Source organism: Sceloporus undulatus, chromosome 2 (assembly GCF_019175285.1).
Source record: "Sceloporus undulatus isolate JIND9_A2432 ecotype Alabama chromosome 2, SceUnd_v1.1, whole genome shotgun sequence".
NCBI lineage: Eukaryota > Metazoa > Chordata > Lepidosauria > Squamata > Phrynosomatidae > Sceloporus > Sceloporus undulatus.
In genome coordinates, this window is record NC_056523.1 from 302,598,522 (window position 1) to 302,618,881 (window position 20,360).

Consider the following 20,360-nt stretch of genomic DNA (forward strand, 5'->3'; position numbering starts at 1 on the left):
GAGTAGACAAGATTTGGTTTAAACTGTGCTTTGGAAAGGGGCCCAGTAAAACACAGAATCTGAAACTGATTCTAAAGTCATCTTCTGAAGTGTAGGTGTAAAGCAAAAACTTGCTTTGGAAAATCCAAAGTTTCAAGTGCCTCAACCCTTTGCCTATAAAGTGGATATCGAGAAAGTGCTGTTGCATGTTTTGCTTCATGGCAGAAAACTTGCTGAATTTCAACAAGATAGGTAAAGGCCTGTCTGCATCTGTGTGTCTGTCTTATCCTATCTATCTATCCTAAATTGCAGATTACCTTTTTAAATACAGTACTAGACTTTTTAGGTATAGCTGAATCTTCTTAAGGTATGAAGCCTGCCAGATTTTGGACATACAGGTACACAGTCATTTGTGAAATGGAAGTCTTTAAGGTACAAAGTTAATCTTTTTTAAAAAAAGACTTTGATCTCCCCATTACCCCAGGTTTTTGCACCAAAAATAACATGCATTGTAAATGTGACCCTAAGTCATGAAATGTTAGACATAAGACTGTTTATGTATGAAAATATGATGATGAGGATGATGATGATGATGATGAGGAGGATGTGGTTACAGAATTGCTGTGAATGGAAAATCTCCCTCTCTGTGTTTTCAAAAGTTTGCTATTAAAACTTTAAGGTTGTACCCACTTACCTGGAAGTAAGCTAATAGAAACCAATGATATTGCTTTTGAGTAGACAAATGTAGAGCTGTACTCTACCATCCTTGGTAGAGTGGATCTATAGACAATATTTTTAAATCTATGAAAGGGAAGGCTAAGATCTAATAGAGAGTGTGCATTGGCTAGCTACTGTGACAAAGAGGTATTCACACCAATAGCTATAGAAAATAATCTAATTTTTTATTATAGGAACGCCATTAGAGATAGCAAAGCTCTCTAAAGCTGCTGGACTAAGGTAAGCTAGAACAGGAAGAGGAGTAAGAAAGTTTACTCTGGAGCAGTGAAAGAGTAAAAAAGAAACAGAGAGAAGAAGTGAAATGTTCCCTAAGAATATCAGTCTAAGGTCCAAAATACTGCAGAAATAATCTGGTTAGAGACCTCTTTAACTGTCCTGAGTCAATCCTAGGGAATTCTGGGAATTGTAGTTTTGTGAGACATTTAGCCTTCTCTATCAAAGAGCTCTGGTGCCACAATAAATTACAGTTTCCAGGATTCCCTAGCACTGAGTCAGAGCAGTTAAAGCCATCTCAAACTGGATGATTTCTGCAGTGTGTTTTGGACCCAAAAGAGGCTAGGATCGATGGATAAGGCATGAAGGGATTTTAGGTCAACACTAGCACTGCTGCTTTCTCTAAGGAGTGAAAAAGACAGGCAAAATAAAGGGGATTCCAACCACTATGAAAGCGAGTTGTTCAGAAGACACACTCCTTGAAAGTGGCTAGAAAGCAAACTGAAGCCACACTTCAGGGGGAAAAACTGGAGCAAAAAGAAGCCACGATAATCCAACTCAAGGTGGAAAGTGCACATCTTTGCTGCTGCATATAAATGTCCTGAGGTGAGTGTGGGGTCGCAGAAAAGCAAAGAAATGAAAGTGTGACAACTCCAATGGATGCAATGACAACAGACACAAACCAGAAAGTCCAAGGGGGCATGGGGTGCAGGGGGCATGTAGGGGGGCCTCCATGATTGTGCTTTGCCAATTAATCACTCACAAACCGATGCACTGAACTGGCAGAGAATCACAGATGTGAATGTGTGGCTGATCAAAGGGGACAGCCACGTAATGGGATAGTATCTAGACATATGTGGGAGGTACTTGGTCACAGACAATGTGTTTGTGTAACAGTGTGCATGTATGGTGGAGACACAACAACAACAAAAATTACCCAGCAGCGTGGCTTGACACCATGTCATGTAGTCGGCCTATGCTTATTTGGCCAGCCTTGGGAGCGGGCCATGCAGGTAGCGGGGTTTTGACCTGCTTTTGGAAAAAGCAGGATCAAGCCGCTTTTTCCTGCCTGTCTGTTCTGCTCCTTTGACACATGCAACTCTTTGAACAAGGCTCCCAACCTCTTCCTGGCCCCAAACCCCTTATAAATGTTTGATTAATATTTGCACCCCCTACAAAATAAAATAAATAAGTAATAAAAAGGAGGCGGCCAACAGACTGGAAACAATCAATATACACCCCAATCCACAAGAAAGGAAAGACAAAAGAATGCAGCAACTATAGGACCATAGCATTAATCTCACATGCAACACAATAATGCTCAAAATTCTGCATAACAGACTCCAACCATACATGGAGAGAGAAAATTCAGAGGTGTAGGTGGGATTCAGAAAAGGAAGATTCACCAGGAACCACAACACAAACATAAGACAGCTAATGGAGTGCATCAAGGAGTTTCAGTGAAAAATAAGCATGTGCTTTATAGACTACAGCAAAGCATTTGACTCTACAGATCATGAAAAGGTATGTATGCACTCAAGTACATGGAATGCCACTACATTTGATAGTCCTGATGAGAAATCTGTACCAGGGTCATGAGGCCATGATAAGAACTGAATTCAGAGAGAGTGGTTCCCAATTGGTGAAGGCAAGACTGCATACTATCACCCTATTTGTTCAACTTATATACACAAGAAAAGCAGAGTCAGATTCAGAAGGAAGAGTAAAGAAAGGAGGACACCAACAACCTAAGATATCACAGATTTAAACAGTTACTGTGGGAGGTTAAAAATGAAAGTAAAAAGGCAGAGTTAATGCTGAACATAAACACAAATAATGACCATAGAAGAAATACATAAATTCAATCTGGACAATGAGGAAATTGAAATAATCAAAGAATTGCCATACCTAGGCTCAATCATTGACCGGATTGGAGATTGCAGTCAAGACAGAATAGGGGAATTCCAGCACAAAATAAGTAAAGAGATAGTACAGGAATACCTGTTTAACCTAAATGAATTTAAGTCTCCAGGACCAGATGAGCTACATCCAAGGGTATTAAAAGAACTGGCAAATGTAATATCAGAGCCATTGGCAATAATCTTTGAAAACTCCTGGAGAACAGGAGAGATCCCAGCAGACTGGAGGAGGGCAAACGTTGTCCCCATCTTCAAAAAGGGGAAAAAAGAGGATCCCAACAATTATCATCCAGTTAGTCTGACATCAATACTAGGAAAGATTCTGGAGCAGATCATTAAACAGAGAATCTGTGAACATCTAGAAGCCAATGCCATAATCACAAAAAGTCAACATGGGTTTCAGAGAAAGAAGTAATGTCAGACAAATCTAATCTCTTTCTTTGATAAAATTACCAGCTTGGCAGATGAAGGGAATGCTGTGGATATAGTATATCTTGATTTCAGTAAGGCCTTTGACAAAGTTCCCCATGACATTCTTGCAAACAAGCTTGTAAAATGTGGGCTAGACAAGGCAACTGTTAAGTGGATTTGTAACTGGTTGACCGGACGAACCCAAAGGGTGCTCAACAATGGCTCCTTTTCATCCTGGAGAGAAGTGACCAGTGGGGTCCCACAGGGCTCTGTCCTGGGCCCAGTACTGTTCAACATCTTTATCAATGACTTGGAGGAAAAAATTGGGGGAATACTTATCAAATTTGCAGATGACACCAAATTAGGAGGAATTGCTAATACTCCAGAGGACAGGATCAACATTCAAAATGAACTGAATAGACTAGAAAGCTGGGCCACAGCAAACAGAATGAACTTCAACAGGGAGAAATGTAAGGTACTGCACTTAGGGCGAAAAAATGAAATGCACAGATATAGGATGGAGGACACCTGGCTAAAGGAGACAACATGTGAAAGGGATCTAGGAGTCCAAGTAGACCACAAGTTGAACATGAGTCAACAGTGCGATGCGGCAGCTAACAAGGGCAATGCGATTTTAGGCTGCATCAATAGAAGTATAGTGTCTAGATCAAGGGAAGTAATAGTGCCACTCTATTCTGCTCTGGTCAGGCCCCACCTGGAATATTGTGTCCAGTTCTGGGCGCCACAATTCAAAAAGGACATTGAGAAACTGGAGCGTGTCCAAAGGAGGGCGACTAAAATGGTGAAAGGTCTGGAAACCATGCCCTATGAGGAACGACTTAGGGAGCTGGGGATGTTTAGCCTGGAGAAAAGAAGGTTAAGAGGTGATATGATAGCCCTGTTCAAATATTTGAAAGGATGTCATATTGAGGAGGGAGCAAGCTTGTTTTCTGCTGCTCCAGAGACTAGGACCCGAAGCAATGGATGCAAACTGCAGGAAAAGAGATTCCACCTCAATATTAGGAGGAACTTCCTGACAGTAAGGGCTGTTCGACAGTGGAACAAACTCCCTCGGAGTGTAGTGGAGTCTCCTTCCTTGGAGGTCTTCAAGCAGAGGCTGGATGGCCATCTGTCGGGGATGCTTTGATTGTGATTTCCTGCATGGCAGGGGGTTGGACTGGATGGCCCCTGTGGTCTCTTCCAACTCTATGATTCTATGATTCTAAATAAGGACAAAATTAGGAATGGGTAGGGCAGCTATGAAAGAACTAGAAAAGATCATGAAGAGCAAAGACATACAACAGAGCACTAAAGTTAGAATTGTCCAGGCAGAAGTATTCCCCATCACCATGTACAGATGTGACAGCTGGACAGTGAAGGAAGCAGACAGAAAGAAATTCAACACATTTAAGATGTGGTGCTGGAGAAGAGTGCTTAGGATACCATGGACAGCCAAAAAGTCACATAAATAGGTCCTTGATCAGATCAAGCCAGAACTCTCCTTGGAAGCCAAGATGATAAAGTTGAGGCAGGTGTACTTTGACCACATAATGGGAAGACATGGATCACTAGAAAAAACAATAATGCTAGGAAAGGTAGAGGAGAGAAGAAGGAACAGAAGATCACAAGGCCAAAGACAAGACTTTATCAAACCAGGTAAACCAGGAGCAGTTGTTTAATTAATTAATTGGGAATATTTATACTCATCTGTTCAGCTACAAAGGCTTTCAGAGAGGCTTACAAATTTTTAATTAGACAATTCCTTGCCCTCAAGCTTACAATCTAAAAAGACATGGCACAAAAGGAGAAGGGAATGGCAGTGGGGAAGGGGATAAAGTCCAGCAGTTCTTCTCTCAGAAAAAAAAGATTAAAAACTTTCAGATAGGTGAGGCATGGTAGAAGCAGTACTCCATTGTTCTGCAGAGAGACAATACTACACTCAGCCCCTGAGATTTCCCTAGCCTTGCTGCTTTATTGGCTAATTTGAAAGTTGGTTCACTGGTGGACTGGCTGTGGTTTAAGGACATTAAAGGATTTATTCTGTATGGTTGTTTTGCACTAATTAGGAATTTATTCAGCATAAAATTTGTGCATGGCTGATTTGCAGAAAACAGCATTTTCTGTACAGAAAACTGCCTTTTCTACATAGAAATATTTCAGTGCAGAAGTATTATTTCCTGTGTAGAAAAGGCTGTTTTCTGTGCAAAACAACCATGTGTGAATTTTGTGCAGAATAAATTCTGAATTGAGAATAGTTTTTTTTTAATGTAGTTTTCAATGACTTTCTTGCAGGGGGAAGAAAATGGCTGAAATTACTCTGCTACATTCAAGAAGAAATTCATGAAAAATTACATGTCTGCCTATAACACTAGAGCATTCTGAAAGAGAAGTCTAAGTAAGTACCTTCCCAAACTACAAATCCCTGGGTTCCATAGAACAAAGTCATGACAGTTAAAATGGTATCAAAGTGCTGTTAATCTTTAGGGCAGCTATACCCATTGTATTTTAACTGCTATTTACTGCCCCTTAAAGGGAGAAATAAGAAAACTGAACTTTGGGGAACCAGGCTCTATTATGGCAATCTAATTTTACTGCAAGTTTTTGCAGAGCTTTGTGTAAATGCATTAAATAAACACATATTTATTTGGAATAATTAAGTAATGCTCTGGTGGGACTCTGTTGTTAGCATGGGACCACTTCTTCTTCAAACCTGAACTGCAAATTTCCCATACAGTTTCATCTATGTGACACTTTCTTCTCTGTGTCCCAGGGAGTGCATTTGTTTTAAAGGCAATGGTTGTCAGATCCAGATGTGGATATGAGAGATCGTGTAATCATTCATTTGAGTTGACTCATAATGTGAGGTGGTTCTTCATAAACGTTATAAGGAGCATAGGGGACACTTAAATGAAGCTGCTTAGGTTCCTTCCTCCATAGGGCTATGTTGTGTTATAATGCAGTACTAAGTTTTGTCACAGCCCATCTAATGCGGTATGACATAAATGAGCCAATGAGGAGATGCCATGAAATTCCATCGCACTTAGCTCTCACAAACCTTTGGGGGTTGATGGAGGGAGGGCAGAATGTCACAAAGTAGTCTTTGTAACTCATCAGCTTTTATTGTTTTTCTATCAGGAATTTTATAGATTTACATGGAACACTCTGATCTATCTACCTACCTATTGTTCTGTTGTTGTGTACAAATCTGGTTTCCTTCCTTCCTTCCTTCCTTCTCTTTTTCTCTACATGCACAATTTGGTAGAAACTTGTTTTCCCTCCCTCCCTCCCTCCCTCTCTCTCTCCCTCCCTCTTTATTATATATGTGGACAATTTGAAAACAGGGCCACACTGACACATCAGCAAGAGACTTTTTACCCCAGACAGAATTAAAGCTTTAGGACTTCACTTCAAAGGGAAGATGTCAATAGCCCTTCCTCTTTATACTGTAGAGCCAAGCTGTGACAGTAATGTCACTAACTTACAAACACGAGAGGCTAGCTCAGTGTGAACAGCAATTTTGTGAAATGTCAGTGGCCTGAGCTTTTTCTCCCCATTTCCTAAAAGGGACATCAAGAGCAGGAATTTCTTGGTACTATGTTATTGGCCCCCCACTCCAAATTATGATATGTGGAAATGAACCACAGGAATATATTTTGACTTTTTCTGGAATTTATCCACTGTGATACAGAAGATGCAGGATTTTTTTTTTGGGGGGGGGGAGAAGGTCATTACTGGTCCAGAGATAATGACTTTTTAATGAGCAGTTCAATTAACACAGGGGTAGTCAACTGCATGGGGGCAAAGGACTGATTATTCCTCCCACTCCATCCAGTGAGCACCTTCCCCAGCAAACCCAGTTATCCTTATTTTCCTCTGCAATCCCTCTCAACTAGAAGTGTTATTGCATCACCATTTTTAGTGGGACTGCAATAAAAATTGAGGTATTTTAGGGTAGTGAGGAATTTTGAGTGGTGGGGTGGGTGGGCTTGTTTCCAGGTGTTTTTACACACTTTGGAGGCTTTCTGCTGTTTTGGGAATGCTTTGGAATGCTGGGGGGGGGGCAGGGGCCAGCAAGGTGAGGTCTAGGGGCTTCAAGTGACCCACAGGATGCACTTTCCCCTCCTATTTTTAGTATATATTATCATACCACTGATTCAGTCCATTCAATTGATAATGAAGCAATAGAATGGTCTGAAAATCAGACATGTGTCCACCTAGGGGAACAATGGACATTACTCCATCACCTTACATTGGGATGCTTCTCGGAGTCAAAGTTCTTGCAACTTCCATCTTCTCTGTTGGATGGACACTTTGGTGCATTACGGACTGCCCCTTTGGGGTGGCCTGTACCCGCTCCTTTCCCTGACGGATTGGGGCCTCAGCTGCCACAGCAGCAGCCCTTAGGTCTTGATCCGCCGCTTTTCCAGGCTGCGGGAAACGGCAAAAGGCTGCTTCCCATGGCCTGGAAAGGGGCATTCTTGGGGCTTCAAGACCCAAGGACACCCCGACAGCAGCGGGGAAAAGATAAAGGGGCCACAAGATAAAGGGGCCCTTTTCTCTTTTGTGTCGCTGGTGCAGCCTTCTAAAGGCTGCGCCACTGACACAAAACTCGGAATGAGCTCCGTTTCGGAGCTCTTTCCTGCACCGTGGAAAGGGCGTCACAGGCGCCCTTCCGCAGCGCCAGGACATCATATCCACATCACTCCATTTGGAGGCGGTGCGGTTGTGATGTCCTAATGGTGATGCCCATGTAGAATGGCTGCCGCCATTTTGTACGTACTGTGTACGTACTAGGGTTGGGGGCTCTCAACTTTGTTTATGGAAAGATAGGTTTTAGAGCACTAATAGGAATTGGTAAATTCAGTGTTAGTTTTTAATGATGCATGAATATTTTGTACTATTTGTATTATTTTGTATTAGTTACTGCTGTAATCCTATCTTGATCTATTATTATTATTATTATTATTATTATTATTATTATTAAAGTTTTTCCTTAGTTCATTCTTAAATGCAAGGGAAAAAAGAACTTTAGAAGTTTTCTCCTTGCTAAGCAAAATTATAAGAGGTTTTGGACATTTTTTGGATACTTTTTCACATTTTGGGACTTTTGCAAAACAATTTGTCTTGGAGAAAAGCTTGGTTTTTGTGAAAAAAACCCTTGGTTTTTTGTCCTCTCCCTCATTGTACAAAAACTGTATTTTTGCACACGTGAATTTTACACCCTTTCTTGATAAGGAGAAGAAAAATTGTCCACATATTTTATGCCCTTAGGATAAAATGAATCTCCTTCCCAGTTCTCAATTTGGTTAATTTCAAGCCCTTTGGTCAAAGCAGTTACTATAGTTGCTGCAATATATACCTGTTGTTGTTGTCATCTCTCCTCCTCCTCCTTGCATTATATTGTACCTAGCCAGTTGCTTTGTTGGATAGTAATGCAACTTGAAAAGCAGCAGAGTTACTGGAGTGATACTTTCTTAAAGCAGGCACACACTGTAAAGATGGCATGTTGTAGCTTAGATTTATAGCTGGTAATAGCTGTTTCCAAGATTAGTGGAACACAAAAGTGGTGTCACATTTTCCCTTGCCTCCACCCCTCAGCCCAGGATAGTGGGCTGCATCCTTATGGACATAAAATGGTAGCTGTTTGCTATATTGAGCTATAATTCCATATCGCCTTGAGCCTGCTGATGCAGGAAAAGTGCATATTTGTGACAAGGCATACATTTGCCAATATGTTTTATTTCCAATATGGAAATTCTGTTAAGATGAAGGTTATACACCACCTTTAGATTATGAATTCTGATAGAGAATGATACTAAACGGATAAGTGTTGCTCTCCTTTTGCTGCCTTAGGGGGCTGCCATAAGTGCCAAGCCTTTGATCATAGTGACAGTTTGAAACCCCTCAAGGAAACTAGAATTGAGCATAAAATAGCTGACAGCTGTGGTTCACTTTTCTCTCCCCCCCCTTTCTGTCTTTTCTATTATCTTAACCCCTCGAGTATCCATGGAGTAAGATGCAATTCATACTGGTGATACATTAAGTATAAAGCACCACTGGTCCTGAGATTCTTTGAAGGACAATGGGCAACCTCTTTCTTAAAAGCTCAACCTGGGAATGGTGATGAAAGAGCGAAGGTGCTGCACACAGAAGCCTGATGAGAAAGAAGAGCCCTAAGCACAACCTAATAATTTCTTCCTGAAATGGAGGATGCAGCACAAAAGGAAAGATATCTTCTGAATTCTGAGGATTACATTTCTGTATTAGCAAAAGCTAATGGATTTTTGTTTGTTTGTTTTAATTCTAGTTGAAAAAGTGGAAAGTGGATAGGAAGAAAGACCCTTGCTTGCAAGCCAGGTTGAACTGTCTTTTCAGGATCTTTCAACACAAGATCATTCAGTTTTGATTTCTTTGTTCTCTTTTAGTAATGCAGAGTTTGCTGAACTACATACAATTAATTGAAGAACATCTAGGTGAAGAATAATCTTGCCTTCTGTTTCTGGCCTACTTTGATCCAGATTATGCAGTTTGTTCTGTAAGTGAATGGTGTGGGCTATGTAGACATTGACAGTTTTTGACACTTCATTTTAAAATGTAAATCCAAAGCCTGTACAGCCAGACAAGAGCAGGGTTCTCAGAACACACTGATCAGGTCTGTTTAGATAATACCATTATCTTTATTTTGTGAGTAAGAGCTTGCTACTGTAGGGTGGGCCACTAAATACTGGTGGATTGAAACTCCTACTAAATGATGCTGAAGGATGCTGGGAATCATGGGGAGCAAAATGAAGGATCATACGAACTCTGTCTCTGTAGTGAGATTTTTCTTCAGTCCCTAAATTTCTAGCATTGCAGAGTGAGGCCCAATACAGATGGGCAAAAAGTGCCATCCTGGGGCCAAAATTAGGGCTTGGGAGATTGAGCTCTGTGCTCTCCAGGCGCCATTTTGGCACATGTGCATTCACACAGTGCACATGCTGATGACGTGCCATGTGCGTCACGTCCAAACAGGACAGGGCACAAGACACATCACTTTGCTACTCCAGGGTGCTAATGGCGCCTTGGGAACGGCGTGGAAAGGAGCTGCATTTTGTAGCTCCTTTTTGGAGTGGATCATTCCCGCGTCCATGTGGTTGCCGTAGCAATGATACGGTGGAGAAAGGAGCGGCATCTCACCATCCCTTCCTGCCCATCTGTACAGGGCCTGAGACACTGAAAATAGTTCAAAAATAGAACTCTTATATTTGCTATGTTAACATTTCCTTGGTAACTCTGGTAAAATTAAAGTGGGCCATTGTGGTATCTTAGAATCATAGAATCATAGAGTTGGAAGAGACCACAAGGTCATCCAGTCCAACCCCCTTGCCATGCAGGAAATCTCAATCAAAGCATCCCCGACAGATGGCCATCCAGCCTCTGTTTAAAGACATCCAAGGAAGGAGACCACCACACTCCGAGGGAGCGTCTTCCACTGTCGAACAGCCCTTACTGTCAGGAAGTCCCTCCTAATGTTGAGGTGGAACCTCTTGTCCTGTAGCTTGTATCCATTGTTCCAGGTCCTGTTCTCTGGAGCATAGTTCTGGGGTATGGTTCCAGAACCCCCACCCTGTGGATTCTAAAATTATACTATTATATACAATGGCATAGTAAAATGATGTCCATTATATAAAATGGAAAAATCTAGATTTGTTTTTGGGGAGCAGACTGGTGAAACAAGAGGATCTAAAAATATCAAAGGACTACTCATATCTGCTGCAGCATAAACCTGAGCATGATGTTACCATAGCTGGAGCACTGGAAGTGAAGTAGCAAAGATGCCATGCTTAGGATGAGGAGGCTTGCAAAGGCAGACCTGATTTCTAGGTGGAGAGGGAAATCTGCTGTCAGAAAGTGGGGATAGCATATCTTTCTGATGTTCTTCTAGAGTTCATTGGACTCCAACCTGCGTAATTTAACTAATGGATTTGATGCCACAACATGTGATGATAACAGAACTTGGAAAATTACTTTACGGATGTCATCTCTCAGGATGCTCCAGACATTATGGCTGGGGGATTCTGGGAGTTCTAGTCCACAATATTCATTTTTCAAAGTGTTGGATATTGAATTTCAATGTAGATGGCTTTAAAATGGCATTAGGAAAATTCATGGGAATTAAGTCTTATCAGTGATTATATATCCTCTAAACTCAGAAGTGTCACAGGTTTGACTTACTAGGTGCTGAGGAACATGAGTGGGAGTATGTTATTGTTCTTTTGTCCTCTTTACTGGCTTCCCTTAGGGACCTGGTTGTCACCAACTTTTTAAGAACAAGCTGATCAAACCAATCTGTTGAAACAGGTCCATTGGCTGCCAATTGGTTTTTGGGCACAATGCAAAGTGCTGGTTATGACCTATAAAGCCCTATATGACCCAGGTCCACGCTATTTGGCAGACCATATCTCCCTTTATGAACTGGCCCAGGCTTTGAATTCCTGTGGAGAGGCCCTTCTCTCTGTCCCACCACCATCAAAAGCCCTGGTGGGGACACTAGAGAGGGCCATCTCAGAGGCTGCCCCTAGACTTTGGAACTCCCCAAGAAGACCAAAATGGCTCTCTTCTTTTTGGCCTTCCACCAGCAGGCTAAGGCCTACCAGTTTGGGCAGGCTTTTAAAATGGAATGTTTGTAAAGGACCGGCTTGTGATGTTCTTTCATTTTGAAATGTTTTATACAGTTTTATCTTTTTAAAATGCATTTTATTCTTTTAATAGCTATCTATTTTAATGTTGTCCTTTCCATTGATGCCCCCTTGTCGTGGGGGAGAGGCTTGGGGGAGAGGCTTGCGTACCCTAATGAAGCTGTGAACTATGCTGGCGGTGGTATAATAGCCACCAGCAGGGCCTCCCATGCCAGACAGGTCACAACAGAAGGGTCTGACCAAGAGCGCCAAAGAGCAGGATGGGCTCTCTAGCCTTATGGCAACCATCCTAGGAGAAGGAAAACTCTAATCCCAAACCCGGGCAGATGGTGCTCGTCTAACCCTGCAAGGTCAACCATCTCAGAGAAGGAAACTCTAATCAAACCTATGACCCAAGGACCTCGCTGCCACTGTCCATGCTTGTCAAAGCCTCAGCAGACGAACCTCTGGTTTAAAGGGTGAGGCCAGTTCTGTGCACGCTACGCTCCACCAGAAAAATCCATTGCACAGGCTCAAAGGACACATCCAATCTCCGAAAAAGCCCTGTAGCAATAGGCAAGGGACGAAACGGCAGGTGTAAAGATGCACTGGAAGCCGCAGACCCAACCCTGCATGCAGGCAGTTCAGGACTTTGGTCGCTCGAGACTGACCGGGGATGATAGACTTGTTCGGAAGCATCCTGAATGACCAAGCAGCCTTTTTTAAGGAGAGCACTGCTTGCTCCATATGGAGAGGGGCCTAGAAAAGGTGGCCTAAAGAAAGCTCATCCCCAACAACCCGGTTGGCTAGATGCGGCCAACGGGAATCTTCTGATGCGGTCAAACAAAGACAAAGAGACAAAGGCACACACCAGCCTCCAAAGATGCAAACAGACTAACGCTTGCATGCTGGAACATCAGAACCATGCAAGATTCTGCAAACAGTGGACGTCCTGAGCGTCGTTCTGCTCTAATAGCCCATGAATTGTCATGACTTAACATCAACATTGCTGGTCTTAGTGAAGTTCGTCTCCATGAGGAAGGCAGCCTTAAAGAACACGGTGCCGGCTACACACTCTATTGGTCTGGCAAATCCAAAACTGAAAAACATCTTTCAGGTGTAGGCTTCATGATCAAAAACTCCATCGCCTCCAAACTCGAAACCTTGCCAACAGGACACTCTGATCGCATTATCTCCTTACGCCTCCCACATGTTGTTCTCTTCAGTATGTATGCCCCAACTATGCAAGCTGACCCTGCGGAGAAAGACAAATTCTACTCAGACATATGCCATCTTATGCAAAAAGTCCCTGCAGAAGACAAAATCATTATCCTAGGTGACTTCAATGCGAGAGTAGGAAAGAACTTCGAATCCTGGAAAGGTGTTTTAGGCAAGCATGGTGTTGGAAACTGTAATGATAACGGACGTCTCCTGCCAGAATTTTGTGCAGAACAGCAGCTGACTATTACAAACACCATCTTTCAGCAGAAAGACAGCCTGATGCACCCCAGATCCAAACACTGGCACCTCATTGACTACATCCTAGTGCGCCAGAGAAATATTCGCGATGTCCATCATACCCGAGTGATGCCCAGTGCAGAATGTCAAACAGATCATCGCCTTGTAAGATGAAAACTAAATCTTCATTTTAAGTTTAAACCTACGAGGGGTGGCATCCTAAAGAGGAGACTCCAAGTCAACAATCTTCAACAAGCTGCCATGAGAGACAACTTTCAGGCAAATTTGCAAACAAAACTTGAAGACCACCCTATAGACTCTTCTCCTACAGCGCTTTGGCAACATATCAAAAACAGCATCCTGCAGTCTGCAGAAGAATCCTTAGGGTTCTCTGTCAAGAAAAACCAAGACTGGTTTGATGAAAACAACCAAGAGATGAAGGAGCTGTTGGCAAAGAAGAGAACTGCTCACCAGGCACACCTCACCCAGCCATCCTGCCATGTAAGAAAAGCAGCCTTTCGCCTCGCATGTAGTCAACTCCAACAAAAACTCAGAGACATTCAGAACAAGTGGTGGATCAATTTAACAGAAAAGACACAACGTTGTGCAGATCTGGGTGATTCCAGAGGATTTTACGAAGCTCTTAAAGCAGTGTTTGGACCTACATATCAGACCCAAAGCTCCCTATACAGTTCAGATGGTCAAACACTAAAAGCTTCCATTCTGGACCGATGGGCTGAACACTTCCAAAGCCTCTTTAGTGCCAACCGAGTAGTCCAAGATTCAGCTATTCAACAGATGACACAACAACAGATGAAGAAAGAATTGGACATAGCTCCCACTTTGGAAGAAACCGTTAAGGCCATACAGTAGATGAAAAACGGCAAGGCTGCGGGGATTGATGGAATTCCACCTGAAGCTTGGAAACATGGAGGTCATGCACTCCATGCTAAACTCCACGAACTCCTTGTGAGTTGCTGGGAAAAAGGCGAACTGCCATCAGATCTCTGAGATGCAGTCACCATCAACCTGTACAAGAAAAAAGGAGCAAAATCGGATTGCTCGAACTACCGAGGTATAACACAGCTCTCCATTGCTGGAAAAATCCTCGCAAGGATACTGCTGAACAGATTAGTTCCTGCCATTGCAGAAGAACTTCTTCCCGAAAGCCAATGTGGCTTCAGAGCTAATAGGAGCACTACAGATATGGTATTTGCCCTCAGACAACTGCAAGAGAAATGTAGAGAGCAGAACAAAGGACTCTATGTAACATTTGTCGACCTCACCAAAGCCTTTGACACTGTGAGTAGAAAAGGTCTGTGGCAGATCCTGGAACGACTAGGATGCCCCCCCAAATTCCTCAAAATGATCATCCTGTTACATGAAGGCCAGCAAAGTCAAGTCAGATATGGCGATGCTCTCTCGGAGCCCTTTCTAATAACTAATGGTGTAAAACAAGGTTGTGTTCTTGCTCCAACTTTATTTACAATCTTCTTCAGCATGATGCTCCAAAGGGCTACGGCAGATCTCAAAGAAGAAGAAGACGGCATTTATATACGCTACCGTACTGATGGTAGCCTGTTTAACTTAAGCTGCCTGAGGGCCTGCACTAAGACTCTAAACTATCTAGTCTGTGAGCTGCTTTTTGCTGACAATGCTGCCCTCGTTGCCCATACGGAAGCAGCTCTGCAGCGCCTCACATCTTGTTTTGCAACAGCTGCAGAGCTCTTTGGGCTGGAAGTCAGTCTGAAGAAAATGGAAATTCTCTACCAGCCGGCACCACAGGAAGAACACTACCATCCCCACATCACTGTAGGCACATATGTGCTTAAGTCCGTCCAGAAGTTCACCTACCTGGGAAGCATCATCTCCTCAGACGCCAAGATTGATAAAGAGATCGATCACAGACTGGCAAAGGCATATAGCGCATTCGGAGGGCTTCACAAAAGAGTCTGGAGTAACAAACACTTGAGGCGAAGCACAAAAATCAGTGTGTATAGAGCCATTGTACTGTGTATTCTCCTCTATGGGTCTGAAACATGGGTCACCTATCGCCAACACCTACAACTCCTTGAACGCTTTCATCAGCGCTGTTTACGCACAATTCTAAATATACACTGGACTGACTATGTGACAAATGTTGCTGTCCTCGAGCAAGCAGGGATCACCAGCATTGAGGCCATGCTATTGAGGATGCAGCTGCGCTGGGCAGGACACGTTTCAAGGATGAAGGACCATCGCCTCCCCAAAATAGTATTCTACGGTGAACTTGCCACAGGTTAGCGTAAGAGGGGCGCCCCAAAGAAGAGAAACAAGGACTCCCTGAAACAACATCTCAGGCTTGGCCAGATAGATCACCAACAATGGTCCTCCCTGGCCTCGCATCAGGAGGCATGGAGACGCACTATCCATGACACTGCAGCCTTCTTTGAAAGCTCATGCTGAACGAGCCTCAAAGAGAAACGACAACACAGAAAGAATCGCAACCTGGAAACATCACCCAAGGAGACTTTCTGCTGTGCTTTCTGCAACTGGACCTGTTTATCCCGAATTGGCCTTTTTAGTCACCAACACGCTTGTACAAAGCGCGGGATGAGTCCTTCCTGAATCTTCATTCGTGAAGCAAAGCCAGAGAGAGAGAGAGAGAGAGAGAGAGAGAGAGAGAGAGAGAGATTTTAATGTTGTAATAATTTAATTACTTTTTAACACACCTCTTTTCAATGTTTTTAATTGTATTGCTCTTTTAATATTGTGAAGCTGCTCTGAATCCCAGTGCTGGGAAAAGAGCAGGATACAAATAATAATAATAATAATAATAATAATAATAATAATAATAATAATAGATCCAGCAGATCTCTGCTTAGGTTCTTTAAATGGAGATATGAAGTCTACCATTTAAAAATATGTTTCTTTGATAGGTAATTCCATCCAAATCAATATCAAATATTTGTGAATATATACATTTAGAGATGGAGCGTTAACAAGAAATATACCATCATTATGTCTTTTGGAAGGTAACGTGAGACAAAGCTAATCCTCTCAAAATGTACTTTACACCTTTTGTATTTTGCTCATATTTATTTTCAGATGCTTCTGATTTCATTTCAAGACTGACCTTTTTTTAGTGGGTAGAGAGAGCTGGAAAAGGATAGAAAGGAAGACAGGAAGAAGCAGAAAACTGTGAGAAAGACAGTCACATATTTGGTAAAATGAGAAAAGCATGCCCTATGTTGTAGAGCTAAAAAGTGGATTCCAGGAGTATAAAAGCTGATGAATGCTGAGATAAATAACTTTAGCATATTGATTTTACCACAACTTCGTGCAACTGCTGGTGTGTTGTGTAAACGCAGTTTCAAAGGGTACTCAGAACAAAAGAAAGAACACTGTCATGTAAGTTTTCACAGGAAGTAAAAAGTAAAATGCAATAATAATGGATAATAATGGTTAGCAATTTCTTGTGAGAAAATAAAATAGTTCACAGAAATCCATTTCAAAATACAGGAAACTGAACAAATTTAAACAAGCAAAGAAACCATAAATAAAGAAAAAAAATTCAAAGCCCATGACTGGGACAATACTTTTATTAGAATCAACTTATGTCACTAATAGCAAGCTTTGGGGTTCTCTAGATCTCTTCATTGGGCAAAGCAGACAAGAAAGAAATACCATGATTTATTTAAAAATCTGTGTTTTGTGAGTGAAAGCATAAGTTAAACCTATTGATTCAATGCTGATACTCTAGTTAGGACTAATAGTCTCATTTAGGCCATACATAGCATCCAGACTGTGGCATTTAAATTAGTAAATAAGGGATAATTATTATTTAAATTAAGTGGATCTAAAATAAACAAGTTTTATATGCATGCTCTAAGGATCAAGTTAAACAGATTCTTTAGATTAACAACCACAGCAGGGGGTTCCCAGCTGGTACCCTCCAGATGCTTTAAACATGTGTCTTCTACATTAGCTGCTTGGTTATGTATGCATAGGTAAGATCTCCTGGCCTGACCCCAGCCCTTCAGCCCACCATAAGAGCCAGCAGCTGGATCAGGCAAAGGAGGTCAAACTGTGTACAAGGAGGATGGGGTTTCCACTCCCCTACCACCAGTGAGTAGAGCTGCAAAAAGGTTTGAGATAGGGGTCCTAATTCTGATTTTTTTAGTCTCACTCAGTGGCAGGAATAGGGTGAAAACATTGAATCATAGAGTTGGAAGAGATCGCAAGAGCCATCCAATCCAACCCCCTGCCATACAGGAACTCTCAATCAAAGCATCCTTGACAGATGGTCATTCAGTTTCTGTTTAAAGACCTCCAGGGAAGGAGTCTCCACCACTCTCTGAGGAAGAGTGTTCCACTGTTGAACAGCCCTTACTGTCAGAAACTTCCTCCTAATGTTGAGGTGGACTCTCTTTTCCTGGAGCTTGCATCTATTGTTCTTGGTCCTGTTCACTGGCGCAGCCTTAATATGACATCCCTTCCAGTATTTTAAACAGGGCTATCATATCACCACTTAACCTTCTCTTCTTCAGACTAAACATCCCCAGCTCCCTAAATTGTTCCTTATAGGGCATGATTTCCAGACCTTTCACCATTTTAGTCACCCTCATTTGGACACGCTCAAGTTTCTCAACATCCTTTTTAAATTGTGGTGCCCAGAACTGAACACAAGATTCCAGGTAGGGCCTGACCAAAGCAGAATAGAGTGGCACGATTACTTCTCTTGATCTAGACACTATACTTCTATTGATGCAGCCTAAAATCACATTGGCCTTGTTAGCTGCCTCATTGCACTGTTGACACATGTTCAACTTGTGGTCTACTTGGACTCCCAGATCCCTTTCACACGTAGTCTCGTTCAGCCAGGTGTCCTCTATCCTATATCTGTGTATTTCATTTTTCCACCCTAAGTGCACTACTTTACATTTCTCCGTGCTGAAATTCACTTTGTTAGCCTTGGCCCAGCGTTCTAATCTATTAAGGCATTTGTCATCCAAGTCATTGAATAGCACTGGTCCCAGGACAGAACCCTGTAGGACCCCACTGGTCACTTCTATCCAGGATGAAAAGAAGCCATTATTGAGCACCCTTTGGGTTTGGCCAGTCAACCAATTACAAACCCATGTAACAGTTACTTTGTCTAGCCCACATTTCACTAGCTTGTTTGCAAGAATGTAATGGGGAATCCTGTCAAAGGCCTTACTAAAATCAAGATATACTATATCCACAGCATTCCCTTCATCTACCAAGCTGGTAATTTTATTTAAAAAAAGAGATTAGAACATTTCCTTCCTTGCACCCCAGTTGGAAGCTGAGCAGACCTCCTTCACCCCGTTTTGCTGCTGGCTCTTTAGGTGAGCTTGGGGTAACATTTCCAGAGGACATTATCAGATGAGGCTAAAAAGTGGAAGTGAAGCAGAACAGATGCATGTATGGCTGAACCTTATCTGATGATGCTGTGGATAAGCTGTAGCTGGTCTGTTCTCCATCAGTGACTATCATACAACTGTTAATTCCCCATTAATTGCTATCAATATTGCTACTGTAGCACTAGTTGTGCGTGATAACACCTGGGCTTCAGTCCTGGCATGGGCAATCCTGTGATTTTAGTTTGCTTCTCTCTTCCTTTTCCTCCTGCCACACTATTCTCAAGCAGACTTTCTTTTTTAAAAAACAAACAAACTTTCTTTACTTTCTTTTCTCTTCCCACCCTAAATTGTATCGCCATAGTGCATAAATTGTTTTAAAAAGAGAGAAAAATAAAAAACCTGTAAAGCATGCTAGTAAAGCAATAGGGAAGGGAGGTGGGGTTAAGAAATATGCTGGGAAACAGAGTCCCAGAGCTGCAATGGCTCCTACACAGGTGATAGTGACTGTTCCTAAGATGGTATGCTTGCATTTTTTTCCATTAACCCAACTGTAGTGAGAATTATGTAGCTCATATGATAATATCTAGAGTCTTACAATAAGACTACATATTTTAATGAATGCAGAGCATTTATGGATCTGTAATATAAAGCATGTGCTTTACAGATTACAGCAAAGGCTTTGACTGCATAAATCATTAAAAGCTATGGAGTGCTCTAAAAGAAATGGGAGTGCCACTATATTTGATAGTCCTGCTGAGAAATCTGTACTTAGGACAAGAGGCTACTGTATAGAACTGAATATGGAGAAACAGAATGGTTTCCAATTCCTAAAAGGGTCAGGCAAAGCTCCATTCTAGCATCCTGCTTGTTCAACTTGTATGCAGAATATATCATATGAAGAGCAGGGTTAGAATTGGTGAAAGGAAGAGTGAAGATTGGAGTAAGAAACATCAACAATCTTAGATACCATACTATTAGAAGAAAACAACATAGGCCTGTAACAATTACTAAGGAAAGTTAAAGAAGCAAGTGCAAAGGCAGGCTTACTGCTCAACATAAAGAAAACAAAAATAATGACCACAGAGGATTTACATAAATTCAGCCTAGATAATGAAGAAATCAAAATAGTTAGATTTCCCATATCTTCACTCAATCATAAATCAGAAGAGCAACTGCAGTCAGAAATCAAAAGAAGATTAGAATGGGAAGGGCAACCATAAAAGAACTAGAGGAGATCCTGAAATGCAAAGATAAAACTGAACTCTAAAATTAGGATCATTCAAGCCACTGTATTCCCAATTACCATGTATGGATGTGAGAGCTGGACATGAAGAAAGTGGCTGGGTCCTTGAGCAGATCAGGCCTTAACTCTCCCTGGATGCCAAGATGACTAAATTAAGACTTTGGCCACATCTTGAGAAAATAATAATAATAATAATAATAATAATAATAATAATAATAATAATAATAATTTATTTCTATACCGCTATTCCAAATTCCAAATTCGATCACAGCGGTGTACAATAATCTCCATCTTGAGGGGAGAGAAGCAGGCAGGAAACAACAGGCCTCTGCCTGCCAAGTTGAAGAGCCCTCCCCCGACCTCCATCTTGAGGGGG

General features: G+C 42.0%; 1 protein-coding gene across 1 annotated transcript in view; it reads left to right on the top strand.

Annotated features, from left to right (window-relative positions):
- The first annotated feature begins 5,569 nt into the window (after positions 1–5,569).
- The window catches only part of LOC121920683, a 66,221-nt gene continuing 51,430 nt past the window's right edge, over positions 5,570–20,360 (top strand). Inside the window, exon 1 of the mRNA XM_042447834.1 lies at positions 5,570–5,655. The gene's annotated coding sequence lies outside the window, so the exon portion shown is untranslated. The remainder of the gene's footprint in view (positions 5,656–20,360) is intronic.